Below are 26,874 nucleotides of genomic sequence, written 5' to 3'. Positions count from 1 at the left end.
TTCCTCCTCCTCTCCCTCTGTCCTTCCCTCCCTCCCTTTCACGCTTTCCTCATTTTCTTTAGTAACATTTAGACTGTTAGGGGAAGCACACAGATTGAAACCGCCCACCCTGGCGAGGCATCATAGTAACCATTTGCATGAGTTGTTTTATGACAGGAGATCCTGATAAGGAATATGGAACTAATAAGCCACCACCAACCGGAAGAGTTCGGGAAAGGTCGAAAGGAGACACCACCTGTCCGTCCGCTTCCCGGAATCCCTCTTGCTAGCATCCATCTTGGCTGAGCAATGCGTGTGCCACCAGGAAAGACTCTGAATTAGAATGATTGGCCAAAGACCACCCGGAAACTAATCCCATCACCATAAAACCCGAGACTTCGAGCCACTAGGCAGAGCAGTTCTCCTGGGTTCCCTTACTCTACTGCTCTCCACCCAGGTGCCCTTTCCCAATAAAATCTCTTGCTTTGTCAGCACATGTGTCTCCTCGGACAATTCATTTCCAAGTGTTAGACAAGAGCCCAGTTTCGGGCCCTGGAAGGGGTCCCCCTTCCTGCAACAAGACCACTACAGTTTAGTGTCCCATAGCTTATGCATATGTTTAACAGGCTCTCTTAAAAAAATCGATGCAAAATTTTACCTGCTCCCATCCCCTTGCAATTTGCATTCAAATGCCATACCTCTTCCTCCAAGGATTGGAGGGTGGAAGATAGGAAATTATGAATACAAGGCTAGTAATCATTGTGCGCATTTGTCATATTGCTTCATTTGTATTTGGACCAATCAGAAGAACTGGATTCTAGTCTTGGTTCTTCCCTTACCTGATAGTTAACTTGGTCCTGCTCCTTAACTTCTCAGAGTCACGCTTTTCTTGTCTGATAAAATGGTTGGAATATGTGGTCAATAAACACACTTTCTGGATTTTGTGTATACTCTTAATTTCTCAGCCCTCTTTCTGGAGGCATTTGAGTTTGTTTCCTGTCTGACTTCCCAGTGAATAGAAGATTTCACCTGTGGCTGACAGGATAAACACAAGTGAGAACTGGGTTTTTCAGAATTTTTCATGAGGCAAATGGGAAGATGTTTTCTCAAAGTCGAAGAGGTAGGTCCCTTTGGAGCACACTGCTCACCCCATTGTTAACCCAGACACATGGAAATCGTCCTCATAGAAGTCATCTTTCTTCTTCGGTCTGTCTCTCACTTTCTCATTTTCTCTCTCCACCTCTTTCTCACCCTCCTATCCAATCTCACTGGTTGTTTTTACGTCCTAAGTATTTCTGGCCTCTAACTTCTGTTTCCATTAACAATACTCCAGATTGAGCCACCATCATCTCTTACCCAAATTCCTCCAGCAGCCTCAAAACAGATCTGCCCATTCTGCCCTGTCCATTCCCTCACAGTAGCTGGTGTGGGCTCATTTTATTCCATTCTCTGCTTCATCCAGAGCTGGCCTTCTTTTGATTCCTGTGGCATGCCAGGCTCCTTTTCTTATCAGGAAACACGCAGTCCTCTCACTGCTGAAACCTTGGCCTCTGTGCAGTGGTGCTGAATCAAATCTTGGAGATAAGAGTTTGGGGTGAGTCAAAAAGAATAGCTTTATTGCTTTGCCAGGAAAAGGGGGACACAGCAGGCTCCTGCTCTGAACAACTATGCTTTCCAACCCGGGAGGAGTTAATGAGGAATTTGATAGCAACGGTTCAAGAGTGGGGTTGCTGACAAGATTAGGTTGTATGCAGGGTCTCAGGTGGTTGGTCTCCCGATCTTGATGCGCTTCTCTGGTCCCTTTAATCTTGCCTCAAGTGGTTTCTTGGCTGCTTCTCCCTTGATTAGCAACTGTTCAAATCTGTCCTTTGGAACTCAGGGAAGGCCATGGAAGCTGGAGTCTTGCCTACAAGAAACGAGGGACAGAAAGGCTTCCATGCCCAGGAGACCCACAGGGCCCTGCTTGGTTTCACTCTCTACCTGGAGAACTCCTTGTCCTACTTTTTGCATGCTTGGAATCTTCTCCTGTATTATGGCTCAGCTAAAAGATCACCTCTCTAGAGAGCTCTTTCTCAACTAAGCAATTCTTCATCACTTACCCTCTATTATTCCCCCTCTTTTCTTCTTGGCACTTATTGCAGATTTTATTTATTTCCTTGTTTAAGAGGTCTTTTTCAAAAACTTAGGTGTGCAAAATGGAATGTTATTTCTCTATAGTTGAACCTAAGCCAGCTCATGGGTTCCTATTTTGATTGGTGATGGGGCGAGGGGAGGTGTCTTGCCAACTCAAGGTAAATTCAGGTAATTCCGTATTTTCTCACTTTCTTTTGAAAACATTATTATTTTATATTGGAGTATAGTTGATTTACAAGGTGTTAGTTTAAGGTGTACAGCAAAGTGACTCAGTTATATACATAGATCCATTCTTTTTCATATTATTTTCCTGTATAGATTATTTCTCAGTTTCTTTTCGGTAAATTTTCTTTCAATTAAGGATGTGTTCCTGGCCCAGTGGTTAAGACTCCATGCTTCCACTGCAGGGGGTACAGGTTTGATCCCTGGTTGGGGAACTAAGAACCTACATGCTGTGCAGCACCGCCAAAAATAAACATATACACCTTTCTTTACCAAAAAAAAAAAAAAGGAATGTGTTTCGTTCACCTTTCTCATTTTCTTCTCCTTGAGACACTTAAAATTCTGGAGACGCTCAAGTGTTTTCTTAGCATCAAGGATAAGGTGTCTGGTTTGTACCATTTACTGTTGATGGCCCCTACTTAATGTATATTGAATTATGAATGGAATCAATAAATAATACCCCTCTTCCTCTCCCAAATTCTGATCAGTTGAGCTATAAGATAGAAGAGGAAGGCATATGAGGGTGGAAATAGCACTGTTCTTGTTATTAAAGCTGATGTTAGAGAATGTATTTTATATCTGTGGGCAAGTAGATTTGCTTGTCACTGCTCTAGTTTCAGAAAACATTCTTAAAATAGTCTATAACAGTAAATGCTGAGGTGGTTTTAATTAGAAAAAGAACAATGGTTGTCTTAATCTTTATTCTCCCATGTTTCTGCCTGGGGTGGGTGGTGGCAGCGGGGAGGGAGTGGTCTTGGTGAGTTTTTACAACACAGTTTTAGTCATTTCTTTTGTTATATAACAGTGTCTGATCATATTCAGTTCAGTTGAATCACTCAGTCATGTCTGACTCTGTGACCCCATGGACTGTAGCATACCAGGCTTCCCTGTCCATCACCAACTCCTGGAGCTTGCTCAAACTCATGTCCATTGAGTCAGTGATGCTATCCAGCCACCTCATTCTCTGTCCCCTTCTCCTTCTGCCTTCAGTCTTTCCCAGCATCTTTCATATCTGGTTGTATTAGGCACATTAGCCATTCCATAAATACTTGTTGAATGACTTTTCCTAAATGTGTTCATTTAGCTTTAAAACAGAAATGTTGGGAAATACGAATTATTTTATAGATTTCATTTCATATGGATTTTATTTATTTTATAGATTTCATGTGTGTGCCCTTAGGGGGAACAAAAATTCAACAGTGGAAGTAGGTAGGCAGCCTTTAAGATTTCCCCCAATGGTCCCTGATTCCTGGTTTTTAAAGCCTTATGTAATCCCTTGTCCTTGAATGTAGGCTGGCCCTGCACTCATTTATAGCACATAGAATATGGCAAGGAGAAGGCAATGGCATCCCACTCTAGTACTCTTGCCTGGAAAATCCCATGGGCAGAGGAGCCTGGTAGGCTGCAGTCCATGGGGTCACTAGGAGTCGGTCACGACTGAGCGACTTCACTTTCACTTTTCACTTTCATGCATTGGAGAAGGAAATGGCAACCCAATCCAGTATTCTTGCCTGGAGTATCCCAGGGACAGGGGAGCCTGGTGGGCTGCCGTCTATGGGGTCGCACAGAGTCGGACACGACTGAAGTGACTTAGCAGAATATGGCAAAGCTGGTGTGATGTCCGACTCTTTGTGAACCCATAGACTATGCAGTCCATGGAATTCTCCAGGCCAGAACACTGGAGTGGGTAGCCATTCCCTTTTCCAGGGGATCTTCCCAACTCAGGGATCAAACCCAGGTCTCCCACATTGCAGGCTCATTCTTTACCATCTGAGCCTTGAGGAAAGCCCACTTTGGAGATTAAGTGACATAAATAGCATGGTTTCTATCTTGATCTCCCTCTCTCGCTCTCTCTGAGGGCAGTCAGATGCTACAGTGGGAGCTGCCCTGTGAAGAGGAATCATGTAGCAAGGAACTGAGGGTGGCCTTTGGCTAACAGCCAGCAAGGAATTGATGCCTTCAGTCTAACTGCTCTTGAGGAAATAGATATTGCTGACAACCATGTGAATGAGCTTCAAGGTAGATCCTTCCCCACTTGGCTTGAGCCTTCAGATGAGGTTGCATCCTACCTGACAGTTGGGCTGCAGTTTCATGAGAGAACTTAAGCCAGAGACATCCAACTAAGCTGTGTCCAAATTCCTTACCCACAGAAACAGTGAGAGAGTAAATGTTTATTGTTTTAAGCTTTGAAGTTTGGGGGTCATTTGTTATAGTACAAATAAATAATACAGTATTTATGTGAAGTAGGGATAACAGAGTGTATCCTATCCAGCACCTAGTAGTGGGGAGGGGGGCACTCAGAAGGTGCTCAAGGCATGCTTATTAATATTTATAAGTGACGTATGTGTGTGTGGTCAGTCAGTTGTGTCCAACTCTTTGCAACCCCATAGACTGCAGCCCATCAGGCTCCTCTTGTTCATGGAATTTTTCAGGCAAGGATACTGGAGTGGGGTGCAATTTCCTACTCCAGGGGATCTTCCCGATCCTGGGATCAAGACTGCATCTCTTGCATCTCCTGTATTAGCAGGGAGATTCTTTACCACTAATGCCACCTGGGAAGCCCTTATAAGTAGTAGATAGCAAAAATATTTGTGAAATTTTTCTGGAATTGATATGTATACACTGCTATATATAAAATAGGTAACTAATAATGACCTAAAGTGTCGCACAGGGAACTCTATTCAATACTTTGTAATGGCCTATCGTGAGAAACGCTGGGCTGGAGGAAGCACAAGCTGGAATCAAGATTGCTGGGAGGAATATCAATAACCTCAAATATGCAGATGACACCACCCTTATGGCAGAAAGTGAAGAAGAACTAAAGAGCCTCTTGATGAAAGTGAAAGAGGAGGGTGAAAAAGTTGGCTTAAAGCTCAACATTCAGAAAACTAAGATCATGGCATCTGGTCCCATCTCTTCATGGGAAATAGATGGGGAAACAGTGGAAACAGTGTCAGACTTTATTTTTCTGGGCTCCAAAATCACTACAGATGGTGACTGCAGCCGTGAAATTAAAAGACGCTTACACCTTGGAAGGAAAGTTACGACCAACCTAGACAGCATATTAAAAAGCAGAGACATTACTTTGCCAACAAAGGTCCATCTAGTCAAGGCTATGGTTTTTCCTGTGGTCATGTATGGATGTGAGAGTTGGACTGTGAAGAAGGCTGAGCGCCGAAGAATTGATGCTTTTGAACTGTGGTGTTGGAGAAGACTCTTGAGAGTCCCTTGGACTGCAAGGAGATCCAACCAGTCCATTCTAAAGGAGATCAGTCCTGGGTGTTCTTTGGAAGGACTGATGTTGAAGCTGAAACTCCAATATTTTGGCCACCTGATGTGAAGAGCTGACTCATTTGAAAAGACCCTGATGCTGGGAAAGATTGAGGGCAGGAGAAGGGATGACAGAGGATGAGATGGTTGGATGGCATCACTAACTCAATGGACGTGGGTTTAGGTGAACTCCGGGAGTTGGTGAGGGACAGGGAGGCCTGGCGTGCTGCAGTTCATGGGGTTGCAAAGAGTCAGACATGACTGAGTGACTGAATTGACTGACTGAACGGCCTATATGGGCAAAGAATCTAAAAGAGTGGATGTGTGTGTATGTATAACTGACTCACTTTGCCTGTGTGCCTGAAACTAACACACCATTGTAACTCTACTCCAATAAACATAAAAAAAATAACACGTACACACAAAGCAAAAAATTTCATGTTGCCTTGAAGGAAAGTGAGGTCTTTGAGGGAGAAGGCAAACAACTGTAGAGAGGTACTTATTTGTCTTTTGTCTGTGTTTATTGTTGAATAGAGCTGTCTGTAGTAATTGCTGCTCCCAAAGTGACGAGAAGGTTGAGGAGGGAACATAAACAATTACAGTGTATAACATTAGGTAGACTATTGAAAATGACACCTGCAAGAGAAAATCACATTGAAATATAGGCTAGACAATGTGGTCAAGGAAAAGAGGGCTAAGGCAGTGCAGAGGGACCTTGGCTTTTGATGAAGTTTACAGATTTTCGTTCGGGGCTTGTCTTTATCAACATCAGTTACGACACAGTTCTGCCATTACTATATTTGGAGTATTAAGGTGAAATATTTTCATCATGTCTTTTTCCACTCTGGAGGGGCCAAGAGGATCTGATATTGTTGTATATAGTCTCTGAGAGAAGGCAAACATGCAAGAAGTGGGAACGGATAGTGGTTGGGAGCATGAGCCCTGTAATCAGATTGTCAGAGTTCAACACTGAGCTCCTTGGCTTTACTTACTAGTCATATGACCTGTGGCATGTTGCTTAGGATCTTTGAGCCCCAGTTTCCTCAAGTTGAAATCATAAAACAGTACCTGGTGGCAGGAATAGATATCCATATAAAGATTTATCATAATATCTGTCACGTAACTGTTAGCCCTCGTTGATGATTATTATTAAAGGTATGAACCCTCTGGCTGGCATGTAAGTAGGCATGCAATTAATATCAAGTTTCCTGCCCCTTCTTTTTTCCCCTTATTTCCTAAAATCTAGCCCATAATATTTTCTGAATTCTGTGTGTGTGTGTGTGTGTGTGTGTGTTCAGTTGTGTCCAACTCTTTGCAGCCCCATGGATTATAGCCTGTCAGGCTCCTAGGGCCATGGAATTTTCCAGGCAAGAATACTGGAGTAGGGTGCCATTTCCTGCTGCAGGGGATCTTCCTGACCCAGGGATTGAACCCACATCTCTTACATCTCCTGAATTGGCAGACAGATTGTTTACCACTAGCGCCACCTAATTCTACTTGTAGATTATCTGTTCTTCCAATTAAAGAAACATTTTGATGCAGGAAATTTAAAAAATGCTCTGCTTATTTAAGGTTCATTTCTCCTTTTCCTCTTAAAGGTTTTAATGTTAGCAAAGCCTTCTAAGATTTCTCAACATAAAACTGCGATCATCAGCTTGAAATCACTAGGTAACAGCAGAGTTTTTTTTCTGTAAGTTTAGAGATTAGTAGCCAGCTGAGTTAGAGGAGAGATTTCTGTCATCTAATTATTCTGGATATTTAAGAGCCAGTGCTAGTTCTTTGTATTCTCCACGAGTATCTAATTAGCAAGAAGAGTTCTTAAGTGTCTGGAATTGTAGGAGGAAGACAGTGAACTCAGTGTTGTATCAACATGATGGAGTGTTGCAGGAAAATTACAGAAGGAAAATGAGCGATAGGGGATTGTTTTCGACAAAGTGCATGAGTGGTAACCCACATTAAAATAACTGTTTTTCCTATTAAATAAAACTTAAATTTCAATTTGACAAGTTTCACATTGAAATTATTAATAAACTCTCAAAATCTGCCTTTGCGAGCTTTTGCACTTAAAATAATTCTCTTGAAAGGAGTAATTTTTTTATTCTTATCACCAGCTCAGTGCCTACGATTGAACTGAATTCATTACTCAGTTCCTAGGAAGAGATTAAGCATATCAAGCACAAATAAATTAGGATATTGCCAAGGAGCTGAGAAGTTTACAAAATTCAACAAGATCAGGTTTTCATGATCTAAAGGAAGAGGGGATTGTTTAGAATATTGAACAGTAGAAAGTGAAAAAGTGAAGTCGCTCAGTCGTGTCCAACTCTTTGTGACCCCATGGGCTGTAGCCTACCAGGCTCCTCTGTCCATGGGATTTTCCAGGCAATAGTCCTGGAAAGGATTGCCATTTCCTTCTCCAGGGGATCTTCCCAACCCAGGGATCGAACCCAGGTCTCCCGCATTGTAGACAGACGCTTTACCATCTGAGCCACCAGGCAAGTCAACATTGAACAGTAGAGAAGAGTTTAAATGCAGAATAAACTTAATATAAGAAAATAGCATCTTGAAACGGAATCCCTCCAAGTTCAATGTTTGGTTCAAGTTCAGTTCTTCCTGAGTGTTGAGGTGATTTTGTTCATTTGTTCTTTAACTCTTGTCCGTGTCAGGTTCAGGTACCCAAGCGTTATCTCTAAGCAAAACCACTATGGATTTACTTTGCTCATTCATTCACTCATCCCTTTGATTCATTCATTCAACAAGTACTAATGAGTACCTACTATCTGCCAAGCCCTACATTAAGCCCTGGGATATAGTGATGAACCAAACAGGCCTGGGTTTTGGGAAATGCTGCCTTTTATATTGAACCCCATCCTCCTCTATGGGAATATTCACAGTGCCTGTTAGCACATGAAAGGCTCTGAGAAGTCCTGCAGCAAGGAAGCCTGTTTAACCTTCTTTGACATAATGTTTCCTAGACGATTTTATCCTCAAGGGGCACACGCTCTGGGAAATCTAGGTTAAGATGAAATATGCTGCCAAGAAAGATAGGATGACATTAAATAACAAGGCAAGGGAAGCACTGTTTTAATTCATACTTGTTGATGGCAGGAGCTCTGTCAACAAGAGCTTGGCACTGCACTTAGTGAAGAGAGAGTACATTACTGCCTTGATTTGGTTCAAGACCCTTCCTATTCTCCATTCTGCAGTGACCATATTTTCCAGCTTAGGAAATCATACAAGTTCAATATGATCAAAGAAAATTTTCAATTTGTTAACAATGGTTGTGGAGCTAGCTTCTTGCCAAATAGAACCTCCTTAACATTCATGACTCACCATTTTGGGGTTGAGTGATGTGGTTGAATTGGATTCTGTAAAAAACATTCCAACAAATATAACTGATCTGAAAGAAGAGGTAATCTGCCTTCTTTAAGAACTGCATACTTTGATAAAGTTAAAATATCCACCAAAGCTATTAGTGCATTGCAAAACATAGGAATACATGCAAAGAAATGTAAGCACATGGTACTTTTAATTTTTCAGTGGCCCCGGGGCACCGTTATCTGCTCTTTTCTGGGAAATCACTCATCATGTAGCTATCAGGAAAGAGAGCACTTCAGCCTCCTTTCTGGGAGAAATCCAATGCAGTATGGATATTAATTAAATTTATTAAACAAATAACACAGCGACTCAGGGAAGCAGGGGTCCATCTGCCAGTTCTGCAGACAGATCTCTGCAGAGACGCGAGCTGAATGGTAGTTAAAGCGAAGTTGCCGAGCTCAGCAGATGGGCTCTCATCTCCAGTGGGGGAGATTTGGTGGCGGTCCAACAACTCTTTTCCCCCTCCAGGTTTTTGTTCCTTGCAACTGTGATTGAAGAAGCCCTTCTCTGTCTTTTCCCAGCCTTGTGCCTCTCTCCCCCCCACCCCACCCCCTTTGTTTATGTGAGCAATGTTTAAATCTGAGTGATTTGTTAGAGAGGCAAGTCCCGGCTGATCTCATTTTGTGTGTGTGCTGTAAAGCTCAAGCAGAAAATAATTAGGAAAATGTAATCCCATTGACTTTACACCCCACTTGTGTACATTACAGCAGCTCAGCCTCATGCCCTGGAATAAAGTCTCTGAACAGATTCGAATTTAGTAAGCATCCCCATTCTCTGCATTTGGAGTTCTCATTATTCTGAGGTTTAGATCCTTATTATTTTTGAACTTGTTCCTTAGATTACTTTTAGATCTATATGCCTTTTAAACAATGCATTTTAAGGATTCTTGTTTAGTCCCCCCCCCCCCCCAATGTCTTCTGTTAGCAAGTATCTAGGTGCCTTAAATCCCAGTGTCTCCTTCACTTGCCATCTGGGATGAGATGTCATTGACAGTGTTGGATCAGCACATTTGTGATCTGCTGTGTCTTTTAGAAACTCACTTTCCTACCTCCCAACCCATCTCTTTCATCAAAAAGATGTTGAATTTGAAACTCTTCTGTAAGGAAGGACCACTTTGCTTTCAATTGATTATCATTTCCCAGCATTTGGCAGGCTTTTTTTTTTTTGACAAAAGCCCTCTTGGACAGAATTTAATGCTGCAGTGTTAGATTCATGCAAATCATCTCTTATCCCCCCATTCCTTATCACTACCTGAACCTTTGCAAAAATTATTTTCTAGAAGACTTTCTTTCTTATCTCTGGCTATGTCCCCTCACCTGGGATCAGTGCCTTTAACTGGGGAAGGAGTTGGGGGTGAGGGGAACCACACAAGCCCTGCTCAGCAGATTGTGAGCTCTACTGTTGGCAAACTTTTGGACTAAATAGGTGCCACCTTGGGCTGAGTCCTGAAATGCCTTTGCCTTGGAGAGATAGGTCTGGTTCCAGCCAACCTGCCAGTGGGAGATATTTGCAGAGATAAAGGTACCTCTGTGGAGTAGAAATTCCTCCCATCAGAATGTGTTCCATCCCTCCCTACTAAATCCTTAATTTTCTGCCAGTAGAGATCTCAGCTGGTTATAGAAGCCAAAGAAAAGAGTAGGTGAATCTGTGATCATGATTAATCCCCAGGTGTACTGACTTTTATGGGAATGTGGAGGTGAAACTCTTAATCCAGTTTATAAGAAGAACCATTGAATGGATCCATTACCAATAGCAGAAAGAAGTCTTAGCTGGCCAAGCCCCTGGCCAACCAGGATGATCAGGTCCTTTCTGCTACACATGAAGCTGTTTGGCCAAGTCCTTTCTTGAGGTTGATATTGGTCCAAATTTGTGCTTTTTGAACCCAACTTGAAAGTGGAATCTCAAGAGTTGCAATATTTTAGCTTCTGTTGTCAGCCTCTGCCCCTCACTGAGGTTCTAACTCTTCCTCAGGCCAGGGTAGTATCAATAATATGAAGGCTTCCGTTACTATGGCAAATTGTTGGAATTAGGTGGAGATTTTTGTTTTTCATTAGAGCCCTGCCAAGGGTTATTGTGAACTCCAAGAGTTACCGTTACAGCCCAGTCAGAGGGATGGTATGGGGAGGGAGGAGGGAGGAGGGTTCAGGATGGGGAACACATGTATACCTGTGGTGGATTCACTTTGATGTTTGGCAAAACTAATACAATTATGTAAAGTTTAAAAATAAAATAAAATTAAAAAAAAAATAAAATAAAATAAAAAGGCTCAGCTCAAAAGATGGTCATGAAATAGCTGGTGAAATATGTTTGTTTACCAGGGAATTGTAGGTGAACTGCCAATTTATTTCTCTAATTTGTTGGAAGTCAAACCTGGCTTGGGGCAGGAAGAAGGCTCTACATTTTGAATTCATAGGCTATTTACCAGTGTCTGTTCTGCCTCTCCTTCCACCCTAGTGTACCTGGGCTAATTTTGTCCTCTGATTTAAATTGCAATCTAGTTGCTCTGGCATCTCAATTTAAGGGAAGATTGGACGTTGTTTTTCAAAGGGAATTGCAAGTGTTTTACTCTTGTCTGAAAACAGATTGTGGCTTCTTTCCCAAGGATAAGCTTAGAAATTACATATAAATCTCAGGGTTTCATTCGTAGCAAAATGTTTTCAACCCCCTTGTCCACACATGAGTATAAATGAATAAAACAGAGAAAAAGCCAGAAAACACCCTGACAGTGTGTGAATATTTCTGATCTGCTTCCTGAGCCTGCCAGCCTACTGAACACATTTTGTTTACTCTACGGTTTCTAACTGCTTTATTGCAGATTTTGTAGGCAGCAGGACAGTTTGGGACTAAATGCATAAAAAAGCTTTTGATTGGTAACCAAGTTAACATTCATCTGCAAGGAACTGGAAAGTAGTTTTTAAAATGACAATTTATTTTAAAATTCTGACAAGGCCAGGTATTTTTCACATTTTTAAAATTTGGATTTGATGTACTTTTCTTCCAGGAGCTTGGGTACAAACTTGAAAAATATTTGGTCCAGAGGCTCCACTCTTACTCCTTACTCTTACTCTTCTGATTTATATTTTGCAAAGAAACCATTTTTGGGGGTAATAATATCACCAATCTTACAGTAACTGTCTGCAGAATTAAATGCTGTGGCTCTTCAAAGCATGTGCTTCCTTGTCTAGGAGAGCAACCCCAGAGTGGTATCTTTGAGCAAATGTGAGTGAGTTCAGGCCTCAGAGGACACAGCCCAGATCCTGAGATTAAAAGCACAGGCTCATGGTCACTGTCATCCTTAACAACATCATATTCTATTTCCAGTGCCGTGTCTGGAGCTTTTCATAATGCTAGATATGATAGATATTGATTGTTGGTGAGATTTGCATTTGGTTTCCAGGAACCAAGCAAAATAATCCAGCACTTTTTGTTTTGGCCTCTGACTATATGAGTCTTCTCAGGCCCAGGAATCCCTTATCTTTGCAGTGCTTCAGAAAACTGCCTTCAATTCTCCTCATCTTGTCTTCTGAGGTCAAGCTAGCATGATTCTTTTGTGCTCACTCTACAGAAGATTTAATTCAAATTCAGTGTCTTATAGTAGGAAAGAAATGTATAAGACAGCAAGCCCATCTCCCTCCCAATGACAATCATGAAGGAGGGGATCATGCCATTTGTCCACTTATAACAGCAGAGAGTTAACCCCCATATTGTAGCAGTTTTTTAAAAGTCTTGGTGACTAGAAACCTTTTCTATATTCTAATAAGAAAAAAAAAACTCTGAGAAAACCTAGAATTTGTTTCTAGAGGTGATGATAATAAAGTCACAATTCAACTCATTGGTGTCATGATTTCCTTTTCTACGTAGTATGTCTTAAAATATGCTTTCATTGAAGGATAGCTAGCGAACATTGCTTTGGAGAAGGCAATGGCACCCCACTCCAGTACGCTTGCCTGGAAAATCCCATGGACGGAGGAGCCTGGTGGGCTGCAGTCCATGGGGTCGCAAAGAGACAGACACGACTGAGCGACTTCCCTTTCACTTTTCACTTTCATGCATTGGAGAAGGAAATGGCAACCCACTCCAGTGTTCTTGCCTGGAGAATCCCAGGGACGGGGGAGCCTGGTGGGCTGCCGTCTCTGGGGTCGCACAGAGTTGGACACGACTGAAGTGACTTAGCAGCAGCAGCAGCAGCGAACATTGCTTAGGTACTTACTATGTGCCAGTTCCTGCTGCAAGTGCTTCACGTATATTATGCTATTTAATTTTCAAAATATTTGATATTCTCATCTTAAAGATGAGGAAATTGATACTAGGGGATGTAGAATACTTGCCCAAAGTTTAATCTTAGTTATCTAAATGAATCTAAAGTCAGTAAATACGTACAGAAGTAAATGAAAGAATGAACTTGCTAAGCAGTGTCCAGATGACCCCAAAGTAAAAGAATAACATTTAATTGGTGTCCAGTTCTGACCCCATTGAAATTAATTTTTACTGATGTGAATGCCCTTGGATGTTTTAATATTTGCTAATAAACTCTTACTAGCTGCATGGCCTTTAATACGTTCCTTAACCTGTCTGAGTCTCACTTTCTGGTTATAAGGATGTCAGTAGTTACTGTCTAGGATTGTTGAAGAATTAAGTGAAATAGTCCATAAAAGAGTTTCACATAGTTCTTGGAATTTAGTAAGCATTCATTAATGGTTGACCATTAACCTTTTATATTAATGGAGAGGAATGAGGTACTTGGATCAGACCTGATAAGTATGTAAACATTGATGGTTTCATTTGCTTTAGATGAAGTCAGAGTAATGTGAATATGGCCCATTCCATTACTTAATAAGCTGGTAAACTTTTCCTTTGTGCCAAATAGTACTAATGGAAATATAGAATAGAATTACAGAAAAAGTGTGGTTTTCCGGTGACCCATAATGACCAAAGGCACCATGTACTGCATTTCTCTTACACGCTGACACTTTGAAATAAGGTCTAAAAAAAAAAAAAAAGAAAAGAAATAAGGTCTAATGAAGAGAGCTGGTTACACTGAGATGATAATAACAAATTCAAGGTTGTAGGTTTGATGCCTGAAATAAACCAGGTAGTGTGATATAAGGAAATGGTCTGCATTTTGTTGCAGACAGTGCTGGAATATTGAAGATGACACACGATGAAAAGGAAGAAAGGTGACTCCTCACCCCTGGAAAGGCCCCTGAGACTCAAGTTCCACACGTTTGTCAGTGTCAGCTGAATTTTTGAATCCTGATGATGTGTTAGGCCCTGTGCTAGGTGCTTTCTATCATCTTATTAAATGTAGTATCAAACAGCAATGTAGGTATTCTTTCCCCAAACATTAATCATTTATGAATCTTAGAGAAGTGAGGAATCTTGTCCAGTTTCCCTTGAAGAGCAAGTGGTGGAGTTGGAACTTGATCTTGGTTTTTCCACCCTGAATTCTTGACCTCCAAGCTATGCATTTTTGCTTCAAGGTGGTTATACGGTGTTCACAGCTTTGTTAATGAAAGCCACTTGACTTCCTTCTGAACATAAGATGTGTTTTTGCTTAGTACTCAAAACGTTTAAAGACTATGGGATGCTAGCAAAATCATGAAGGTGACTCTGACAACCATCCACTGAATGAGTTTAGTGCTATTCTCTCGTTACCCTGTTTTCTCATTCAAATGAACCTTTAAAAAGTTTCATATATTCATTTAACTACTGACTTCATAGACAGGGTAAGAAGAAGTAGCAAATTATTTAAGTAATTCACTTTACTTACTCCTCTTTGTGATATTTTGCCTTGAAATTTGCGTACAATATGCATAATTCATGTGTCATAGAGTTAAAATAATTTCTAAAGTTTTTAGTTTCAGGTAAGTATGCTGTTGCTGCTGCTAAGTCGCTTCAGTCGTGTCCGACTCTGTGCAGCCCCATAGATGGCAGCTCACCAGGCTCCCCCGTCCCTGGGATTCTCCAGGCAAGAACACTGGAATGGGTTGCCATTTCCTTCTCCAGTGCATGAGAGTGAAAAGTGAAAGTGAAGTCGCTCAGTTGCGTCTGACTCATAGCGACCCCATGGACTGCAGCCTACCAGGCTCCTCCATCCATGGGATTTTCTAGGCAAGAGTACTGGAGTGGCTTGCCATTTGAGTCATAACCAGATATCAGATACCCAAAGATACCCAGATTACTGTAGTTAAAATATTTCCTGGAGCAAAAATCAAACATTTTAGAAACGGGCATTAATTCTGTTAGACTCATTCAAAATAATGTTTTAGCAGAGTAATATTTGGTGGTTCAAAAAGCCCAAAACACCTGATATTTCTAAAAGTCCTGGGCATAAATCTGGGCTGTAAATTGGCTTGATTCTTATATGATCACTTTCCTTCATGCTATTTCCTGGTCCTTGACAGGCTCCAACCCTGATCAGGTATTATCTACTTGTTGGTTTTTGGGTTTCACAGAGGATCAGATGAAATCAAATGAATTGCTTATGCAAATTTATCAGCACTTCCCAAAAAAGAGAGCACCCCCACCCCCAACACATACGCATTGATTGATAAATTTAGCAACTGTTCTTAGTAATTGACAGAAAAAATTTATATAATGGGCTAAAATGTAGCCTTTGTTTACTTAAACAGTATTCAACCTTAGTGAAAAACACTGCTGGGGCCCTTTAAAATTTTTTTTGGTCAGATTTTTAATTCAACTATAAAAACAATTCAAGTGAGAAACTTCAGTGCATTGATTTTGTTCTTTGAGTCATGGCACTGTAATTAGCTGAGTTGCGTTTTAAATGCAGCACAAGAACATCTTTCTTGTCTGTTTATGTCAGAAAAAAATGGCTAATGAGCACTTATCAAAAAGATGAACATTTTTTCATTAGATTAAGTAAAATCAAAACAGATTTATAATGTACTATTATGTTTCAGCTTGGAATCAGTTGAGTCAAATAGCTAATATCTTCACAGCTTCCTGAGAATTTCTTTGCATGGCAGGATTCTCCTCCCCTACACATTTAGACTTGAGCAAAGTGCCCATTTGTGATAACTTTCTTTGTGGAGTCAAGGCGCTTTCCCAGAGGATTTAGAATTCCATTAATATTATTTGGAAAATCTGAATATTTGTGAAGCAGTTGTCAAAATTGATTTCCTTTGGATTATGCCAGTATGCTTTGCTACTTAATGATACAGTTCTTTAAAATTGTTTTAAGAAATGATTTCCCTCTACTTCTCTTAGTGGTCAGTCAAAATGCCAACTGATACTCAGTACCATACAGAGCACTCTTCTCTTTTCAGATTTTTGTATTGCTTAAGTGGATGAATTTTGGCCTGTGTGTTACCAAGAGGAACAGATGTTGCAGGTTGATTCCTTAAGAAAGTTTCATATAAAGATGTGCAAGTAAAGAAACTTCTCTTTTTCATTGTCACTTGGATGGCAGTTTATTTTCAGGTCATCAAAGATTTTAAGTAATTTCTTGCTTTCTACTGCTGCTGCTGCTGCTGAGTTGCTTCAGTTGTGTCCAACTGTGCGACTCCATAGACGGCAGCCCAGCAGGCTCCTCTGTCCCTGGGATTCTCCAGGCAAGAACAATGGAGTGGGTTGCCGTTTCCTTCTCTATGCTTTCTACTAGGTGAGAGTTAAAGTCCATTTTTATCATTGGCTGCTTGTGGCTGTGTAATTACGTGCATATCCACAAAACAATCAATATAATAAGGCATTAAGTGAATAAAGAAGAATCTTGACTCCCTTAAGTTTTCTGAGTTTGCATGAAGGTGAATGGACAAGAGATAGATTCCTTGTATACATAAAAAGGAAAAATAAATTGTTTTGGACACTAGATACTTAATTTAGAGTAATGAGGTAATTTTTGTTCATATCACACTCTTTTTTGGAACAAATTTTGAAAAGTGAAAGTGTTAGTCGCTCAGTCACGTCTGACTCTTTGTAACCCATGGACTGTAACCCACCAGGCCCCTCTGTCCATGGGATTTCCTAGGCAAGAATACTAGAGTAGATAGCCATTCGCTTCTCTGGGGATCTTCCTGACTCACGGATTGAACCCAGGTCTCCTGCATTGCAGGCAGATTCTTTACCGCCTGAGCCACCAGCTGCTACCATGCTGATGCCGTAAGTATAACACCTTTACAGATGAAAGAAGCTTGATGAATTTCTATAAAGTCATATACTTGTGTAAATGCCACCCCAGACCAAGGTGTAGAACATTACTAACCCCACAGAAGCCTTCTTTATGTCCCTTCCCTCGTTCCAAAGTAGCCGTCATTCTGATTTCTAACATTGCAGATTATTTCTGATGTTTTGGGAATTTACATACCAGGAATCATACAGCAGCTACTCTTTTCTGTTTGGCTCCTTTCACACAGAATTATGCCCGTGAGGTTTATTAATGTGGTTTTACGTAGCAGAAAGTCGTTTTTCAAGGCTGTATAGTATTCTGTTATATGGATATCTGCTTTTTGTTTATCCATTGTACTACTGATGAATACTTGTGTTGTTTTAAGTTTGGGTCTGTTATGAGGAGCACTGCTATGGATGTTCCTGTATGTGTTTTTTGGGGGGACATATGTAGGGATTTTTACGAGCTATATAACAAGGAGTGGAACTGCGGGGTCACAGTATATAAAGTTGTACACTTTTAGTAAATATTGTGAAATAGATTGCTAAATTCTATTAATATCTACCAGTTTGTACTTCTACCAGCAGAGTATTAAAGTTCTAGTTGCTCCACATCGTCATCAACAAAATTAAAATTTAGCCATTATGAGGGGTTTAGAAGTGAAATAACTGTGGTTTTCATTTATATTTTCTTGATGGCTCATACTCATGCTCTTTCCTGGTGGCTCAGATGGTAAAGAGACCATCCTGCATTGCAGGAGACTCAGGTTTGATCTCTGGGTCAAGAAGATCCCCTGGAGAAAGAAATGGCAACCCACTCCAGTATTCTTGTCTGGAAAATCTCATGGACGGAGGAGCCTAGTGGGCTTCAGTCCATGGGGTCACAAAGAATCGGACATGACTGAGCAACTTCACTTTCTTTTCTTGTTGATGGGTAATGATATTTAGTACCTTTAATTATATTTACTGGCCAGTTGAGTATCCTCTTTCATCATGTGCCCATTCAAGTCTTTAACTTTTTCTTTTTAAATTTGGGTTGTGTAATTCTTTTTCATTGATCTGTAGGGATTCTCTATATATTTTGGAGAAGGAAATGGCAACCCACTCCAGTATTCTTGTAGTTCTTTTTGGATATATGTATTACATAACTCACTGGTGTCCTTTGATAAACACCAGTTCTTAATTTTAATTTAAAAGAAGTTAAATTTATTAATCATTTCTTTTATAAGTGATTTTTGTATCCTTTTGTATTAAGAGATTATTCTGCTTACCCCAATGTTAAAAATCTAGTCTATAATACTTTCTAGAAACTTTATTGTTTTTCCTTTTACATTTAAATCTATAAATCATATAGAATTGAGTTATGTGCATGTTTTGAGATGGGATAAAGTTTCATTATAAAATACAAATTATTAAAAATATTATCCTTTCCCCATTGCATTTCAGTGGCACCTTTTTCATAAATTATTTGGTCTTATAAGGATGGCCTGTTTCCCAGACCCGCTATTCTATTTCATCAGTATGTTTGTTCATCTTGTGCCAACACCACTGTTTCAATTATGCTATATTTATAATAAGTCTTGATAATTGATAATGTAAATTCTTCAACTTTATTCTTTTTCATGTTTGTTTTGACAGTTCTGTCTTTTACAGTTCTGTGTAAAATTTATGATCAGTTTGTTAGTTTTCATAGAAAAGCCAGCTGGGATTTTAATTAGAATTTATTCGAACTTAAATAGATCAATTGGGGAGACCCCCCCATTACTTGGTCTTCCAAGTTATGATATAGCCCTCCATTTATGTCATTCTTAATTTCTCCTGGCAGTGTTTCATAGTCTTCAGTACATAGGTCTTGCACAGTTTTGAATACTTCTGTTTCTAGGTATCTGGTATTTATCTTTTTGATGATAAATATTCTTAGGTAGCATATGTTTTACTAATAAAAATGGTATTGTTTTAAATTTTCCTTTTCCAGTTGTTTAGTGTTAATATCTAGAAACACAATTGACTTTTAAGTATAATTTAAAGGAACTTTGCTAAATTCACTTTTTAATCCTTAATAGATTATTTTGAATATTTTAGGTGCGTACGCATATCATCTGTGAACAAAGGTGATTTTTTTCCTAAAAACAATCACTTAAATTTTTTTCTCTTGGACCACAGTATAATGTTTAATAAAAATGATCGCAGCCATTCTGATTTCATTTCCAGTTTCAATGGTAAAGCTTTCACTATTTTACCATTAATATACTTAATGTAGATTTTTTAAAAGATATTCTTTATTAGTTAAGGCAGTTTCTCTTATTCCTGCTTTGTTAGAATTTTAATATGAATTGACATTGAATTTTATCAAGTGCTTTTTTAATATATTAGTGACGATATAACTTTTGTTATTTATTTAGTTAATGGGAGTAAATTATATTTATGGGTTTTCAAGTTTTAAATCAGCTTAGTATTATAAATTAAGTTGGTTGAGATCTATTCTTTTATATATCCCCAGCTTTGACATGCCAATATTTAATTTCATTTTGCCAAATTATTACGTCTGTGTTCATAAGAGAGATTGGCTTATACTTTTCCTTTCTTGTAGTACTTTTTCTTTATTGGTATGTTTTGGTATCAAGGCTGTATAGGCCTCATAAAATGTGTTCAGAAATGAATTTATTTTATCTGTTCTTTGGAATAATTTGTATAACATTGGTATTAGTTCATGAAATAAAGAACTTACTTATGAAGCCATTTGGTCCTAAGCTTTTCTTTGTCGACAGGCTTTTAATTATAGATGCATATTTAAATGGATATAAGGCTATTTGAATTTTCTATTTCTTCTTGTGTCAGTTTTGGTAAGTTAGTATCTTAAAAAATGAATTATCCATTCCACCTAAATTACCAAATTTTTTGATCTAAAGTTATTTATAACATCTTATCTTTTTTAATACCCGTGAGATCTGTAGTGATATCCCTTTTTTGTTTCTTATATTGATAATTTGTACCCTCTTTTCTCTTTATACTCACTGTTTTTTTTAATCAATTTTGTTTGCTTTGTTTTATTTTCTCAAAGAACAAACTTTTAGCTTTATTATATTTTCTGCTGCAGGGATTGACAAAATATGGCCCATGGGTCAAATATAACCCATTACCTGTTTTGTAAATATGATTTTGTTGAAACACAGCTGTGTCCATTCATTTTGTATTGACTATGACTGCTTTTGCATTACAATGGCAGAGATGAGTAGTTGTAGCATATGGCCCACAAAATTTAAAATGTTTACCATTTGTCCCTTTACAGAAAAAGACTTCTTCTCTACTGTGGGTTTTTTTTTTTTTTTTTGGTCTATTTTCTTGCCTTTTGTTCTTATCTTCATTATTATTCTTGCACTTTCTTTGAGTTCAATTTGCTGCTCTTTTTCAAGATTATTGAGATGGATCCTTAGATCATTCCTTTTCATCGTTAGATTTTCATTTAACTATTGTGTTTTCTCTAGCTACAGGTTAGGTATATCCCATAAGTTTTTATATGTCATATTTTTATTGCCATTCTGTTGAAAATGTTTTCTTATTTTCCATTGTGATTTCCTATTTAACTTTATTTATTATTTGGCTTTTGGAGATTTTATAATTGTGTTTTTGTTGTAGTTATTGTTAGTGATTTTTAGATTAATTCCACTGTGGTCAGAGAACATACTCTGATTTTAATTCTTTAAAATTTGTTGAGACTTGTTTTATGGCCTAGTATATGTTTTATTTTGGTAACTTGTATATATACCTGAAAATAATGTATATTCTCCAATCAGTGGGCCCTGTGTTGTTTTTAATCATGTTCAATTTTCTATAGATTAATTTATTTTCTGCTTCTCCTTTGAGCTATTGAGAGAGGTGTGTTAGAGCTACACATTGTAAGTGGGAATTTATTAGTCCTTTCGTTTTGTTAGTTTTTACTGTATTTGAGGCTATGTTATGAAATCTTCCTGTTGAATTGACCTTTTTGTCTTTACCAAAGTTTCTCTTTTGTGTGTAGTAATACTTCTTGCCTTAAAATCTGTTTTGTCTGTCATTAGTATATCTATGTTACCTTTTTTCTTGTTTATGTTTGTATGTTTTCTGTCATTTTACTACTGACTTTTCTGTTTCCTTGTATTTAAGTTATGTCTATTATAAAAATATGTTGGGTTTTAAAAATATCCATTCTTAGAGTCTATGCCTATTATTTGGAGTACTTCATTGCAACTCATGTAATTATTGCTAATTTTTATTCTTATCTACTTACTATCTTACAGTTTGTTTTTGGGTTTTTTTTGGTCTCAATCTGTTTTTGGTCCTCTCACCTGACATATGGCTTTCTTTTGGCTTTGAAAAGTATCTTTATTGTTTAATTTTTCCTTTGTTAATTAAATATTCTTTTTCTGATTATCCTAGAGGTTATACCATGCTTCCTTGACTTATAGTCAATCTTAAATTAGGATTACTTATATCTTCTACTAGATTCATCAATATTTTACATTTTTTCCTCATTTACTTTCTCATCTTTTCCTTCATGCCTGTGTATTATCCCCCTACCTACCCAACACACACACAGTATTCTTTCTGAACCATTTGGCAAAACGTTGCAGATGTCATACTTGTTTATTTCTAAATTCTTCAGTTTGTATCTACTAAAAACAAGGAATTTATCTTATGTAACTGAAGTACAACTTCAAAATTAGAAAATTTAGTATTGATACAATACTGTTATCTGATCTACAATCTAAATTAAAATTTTGTCAATTATTCCAATAATTTCCCTTATAGCAACATCTTTTCCCAGTTAAGTATGTAATCTAGGATTATGCATTGCATTTAGTTGTCATGGTTGTTTAATCTCCTTTAATTGAAACAATTCTTCTCCCTTTGTCTTTCATGATCTTGATATTTTTGAAGAGTACAAAGAAAGTACTTTGTAGAATTTTTAAATTTTGGTTTCTCTGGTGTTTCATTATGATTAGATTCAGATATTTTACAATGCAATAACATTGTAAAATAACACAAAAGTGATGTTGTGTCCTTCTCAGGCCATTGTATCAGGAGGCAGTTGATGTTCATTTGATTCACTATTAGTGATACTAACTTTGATAACTTGCGTAAGGACATGTCTTACCAGTATGAGCCATCATAAACTTAATATTATTAATTTGTGATGAATAAATAATTTGTGGGGAACTATTTTGAGATCATGGATGTTATCTGCTTCTCATCAAACTTGTACCCAGTATACTTTACATCCATCATCCATGATTGTTGACTGGATCAGTTATTACTATGCTAAGTCGCTTTAGTCATGTCCAACTCTGTGTGACCCCATAGACGGCAGCCCACCAGGCTCCCCCGTCCCTGGGATTCTCCAGACAAGAACACTGGAGTGGGTTGCCATTTCCCTCTCCAATGTATGAAAGTGAAAAGTAAAAGTGAAGCCTGTGATACTTGCAAAATAATGATTTTTCTAACTCCATTATCCTTTCTACATTTATTACTCAGAATACTTATGTAAGGGGTAACTTTCCTTCACCCCCATTTATTAATTTGGTAGACTTAAGAATTGTTATTTAATTCAAGATGTTATAATCCATTGATCTCGTTTTAATTTGATATCAGATATTTCAGATTTGGCCCTTGGGAACCCACTCAAACAAGCTCCCATGAACTTTTGACATGCTCATCATTCTTTGTACATTTCATTACTTTCTGGCACAGTGAGATATTCCAGGATCATCTTTTACTTTATCTGCCTTAGCATTGTAATCAGTTGTATCCTTTAAGGAGCCTTGGTTCCTTTGTGTGGAGGTGGGTATTTAGAAACTTAGATACGGGAACTTCCTTGGTGGTTCCAGTGGTTAAGACTCCATGCTTCCAATGCAGGGGATAGGGTTCAGTCCCTGGTTGGGAAACTAAGAGTCCACATGCTGCGTGGCATGGCCAAAAAAGGAAAAAGAAACTTAAGTCTAGACACCAAGTGAAGTGAAGTGAAAGTTGCTCAGTCATGTCCGACTCTTTGTAACCCCATGGACTATACAGTTCACGGAATTCTCCAGGCCAGAATACTGCAGTGGGTAGCCTTTCCCTTCTTCAGGGGATCTTCCCAACCCAGGGATCAAACCCAGGTCTCCTGCATTGCAGGTGGATTCTTTACCAGCTGAGCCACCAGGGAAGCAGACACCAAGTGTGCTGATTTTCTACTGCAGTGGAAAACGTGCTATGTTATATCTAGTCTCAGCTGGATTAGGAAATCTCCATCTCTGCCTCTAACCATGGAGTTCATATTGATGCAGTGGAAAATGTACTATATTATATCTAGTCTCAGCTGGATTAGGAAATCTCCATCTCTGCCTCTAACCATGGAGTTCATATTGATGCAGTGGAAAATGTACTATATTATATCTAGTCTCAGCTGGATTAGGAAATCTCCATCTCTGCCTCTAACCATGGAGTTCATATTGATGCTCCCAGATCTAATCTAACACGAGAATGTTCAGTTTAGTCTTTTTCCTTTCTATGTTTGTAAATCCTTTTCACAAGTGACGAATCTGGCTAAGATTATTCTCAGTATATTTTACTCACTTGCCTAGGCTTAGATTCACAGAGAGTGTTTTAGATTTGCTACCCCTACCACTATAAAAAATCATGCTGATTAACTAGTGTTCAATGCTTGTAAAAAGATTTTTGTTTCCAAACTAAGAGTATATAATTAAAACTCTGCATTCAAAAGTAATTATTTTTCCCTTCAGTGTGATTATGTTATTCATTTGAATTTTAGTTAGGCTCATTTATTTCTGTTTGTATTCCATTTTTGGTTTCTTTCCCCTCCATCACTGTTAATTTAACATCATCATCATCATTATTTGGTATGAGTATGTAAAGCATTAACATACTTCCAAAACTCAAAATTACACAAAAATCTATATTAAGTGGAGTATTACTTCCCCTTTCCCACCCCATGCACCTTAATGCAGTCTTGTAAATTTCTGGTTTATTCTTCCTGGATTTGTTTTTTAAATAAAAGTAAACACATTTATATTATCTTATTTCGTCTTCTTTCTTGCACAAAAGTATCGTTCTATGTATCCCCTTTTGCTTTTATTGATTTGTTTTTCTTTTTTTTGGCTGTGCTGGGTTTTCATTGTGGCACGTGTACTCTCCAGTGCTCGGTTTGGCCCCTGGCATGGGGGACCTTAGTTCCCCAACCAGACATTGAACTTATGTCCCTTGCATTGAAAGGTGGATTCTTAACCACTGGACCACCAGGTTAAAAACCACTGCTTTTATTGATTGACAATAAATATATTCTGTAAATCATTCCATATCATGTCTTATTTAGTTTTTATTTACAGTTACATAGTATAGTATTGGAGCTTCCCTTGCGGCTCAGCTGGTAAAGAATCTGCCTGCAATACGGAAGACCTGGATTTGATCCCTGGGTTGGGAAGATCCCCTGGAGCAGGGAAAGTCTACCCACTCCAGTATTCTGGTCTAGAGAATTCCATGGACTGTACAGTCCACGGGGTCACAAAGAGTTGGACAAGACCAAGCGACTTTCAGTATACTACTGTGTGTACTGTGTGAATATACCATAGCTCATTCAACCAATCTCTTATGTGTGTGTTTTTTTAATGTGTTTTTTCACAATATTTTTTAGTTACAAATAATGTTCTTTGTTCATATGTTTTCTTTCTTTTTTTTTTTTTTTTTACATTCTTGAAGGTGTATTTTCAAGGAAAATTATTAGATGCAATTTAAAAAGTAAGCTTACTTGTGGTTTTGTTAGATATTGTCAAATTCTCCTCCCATAAAGGTGTGGGAGACATTCCCACCAGCAATGTATAAAAGTCTCTTTCCTCATGGCTCTATCAATAGAATGTGCTATCAAGCTTTGTAATTTTTACCAAATCTAATCATCGAGAAATGGTATCTCAGCACAGGTATAATTTCTATTATAACTAAAGTTGTCCATCTTTTCAAATGTTTAAAAGTCATTTAAAATCTTTATCTGTGAATTGTCTGTGACTTTTGCTTATTTTGGTATTGGGTTTTTGACATTTCTCCCCTTCAGTTTTAGAGTTCTTTATGTGTTGGGATGGATATTAGCCTTTTATCTCTGATGTATGTTAATCATAGCTATTTTTAAATCTGTGTGAGTCTGTGGGACTGTTTCTATTTTATTAAAATTAATTCTTCTGTTCCTTTTTGCTAGTAGACTTGGTATGTTTGAGTAAAGGCCAGTCTTTGTGTATAAAATGATGATGTACAGGCTCTGAATGGTGGTGTTTCCCTTCAGAGATGATTTCATTTTCTACTAGCTGACAGATGATATACGGGTAGATAATCTTGATCAAGGTTTGACAATGTAAAGTTTGCCTTCATTCTAAGGGAGTAATACTTCTTGGGTCGAAACTGAAAGTCTAGAGTCTTCGCCCTCCTCCTTGGGGCCCTGAAAGCTCATTTTTGGGTCCTCAGTGTAATGAGACTGTCGTCTCCTCCTGAGACTTTAGCCGCATACAGTTGCTTCAGCTGATTTCTCTCTTTTCTCTGAGCATGTGCAGCTTGAGAGTCAGCAAAGACCTTGAGGGGAATTTGCTCACTTTCTCCAGGATGCTGGCCTTTCAATTTTTGTCAACTCTTCCACCACAGCAAGACTACTTACTGCAAGCTCTGCTGCTGCTGCTGCTAAGTCGCTTCAGTCGTGTCCGACTCTGTGCAACCCCGTAGGTTGCTGTTATTTCTTCAGCCTTTATTCCCCATGTGGCAGATTGACAAATGCCCTGATGAGAATCAGCAGCAGCAAGAGTGTTACCCCGTCCTCGGGGGTGCCGCCTGGAGAGCCCTGCTGCCTTGATTTTTCTAAGTCTCCACACAGCTTTCCTTGTATGTTTCATCTTGTTCCTGTACTTGTTCTCAGAGGGGTTATTCTGATACTGGTTATTCCATCATAGATGGTAGCAGCAGTCATCTTTTCACTGAGCACATCTCTTTAAATGTGTATGGAAATGAGAGAATACAGTCAAATGGATAAAACATTTTAAAATTGACAAGAAAATTGGCCTGCTTGTACACTGCTATGGAGGATATAAATTGGTACCACCTTTCTGGAGGGCATTAACTTATATCAAAATCCTTAACAATTTACTCTTTGACCCAGCAATTCTGCTTCTAAGTATATATCCTAAGAAGATAATCACAGATGTGTGTGAAGGTTTATTTACAAAGATTCCAATCCCAATTAACAAACTTGGAATCAAAATCCTCAGTATGCAACAAAAGAAAATTTGATAAATTGTGGTGCTTCTATACAATGGAATATAACAGAATCCAGCATTGCAAGTGACATAAGATAATGTTTAAGCGTATTTATTACTCTCTCCTAGAGGAGGGCATGGCAACCCACTCTTCTTGCCTGGAGAATCCCCATGGACAGAGGAGCCAGGTGGGCTACAGTCCGTGGGGCTGCAAAGAGTCGTACATGACTGAGCGACTAAGTACAGCACAGCATAGACGCTCTCTATTTAACATTAGCGAGTATTGTTAAGCACAGGAGATTACAAAACAACATGAGCAGTATGATCCTGCTGAAGAATATGTATGCAGATATATAAGACTGGAATAATGCACATGGAAGTGTTAATAGCTGGTATTGTTGGATTTTTTTCCTCCTTTGTGCATCATCTAAACATTTCCCATAGGATGTTACTTCTGTTCTAAAAGAAAATTAATGCCCTCAAAAGAAAAAACCTTACAGTTGAT

At 38.6% G+C, this 26,874-nt stretch overlaps 1 protein-coding gene across 4 annotated transcripts in view; it reads left to right on the top strand.

Annotated features, from left to right (window-relative positions):
• LOC133226928 (uncharacterized) overlaps positions 1–26,874 on the top strand; it is a 194,341-nt gene that overhangs the window by 63,333 nt on the left and 104,134 nt on the right. The window lies entirely within an intron of this gene.

Source organism: Bos javanicus, chromosome 15 (genome assembly GCF_032452875.1).
Source record: "Bos javanicus breed banteng chromosome 15, ARS-OSU_banteng_1.0, whole genome shotgun sequence".
Lineage (NCBI taxonomy): Eukaryota > Metazoa > Chordata > Mammalia > Artiodactyla > Bovidae > Bos > Bos javanicus.
The sequence above is the reverse complement of the archived record's forward strand: the minus strand, read 5'-3'. Positions and strand labels throughout refer to the sequence as shown.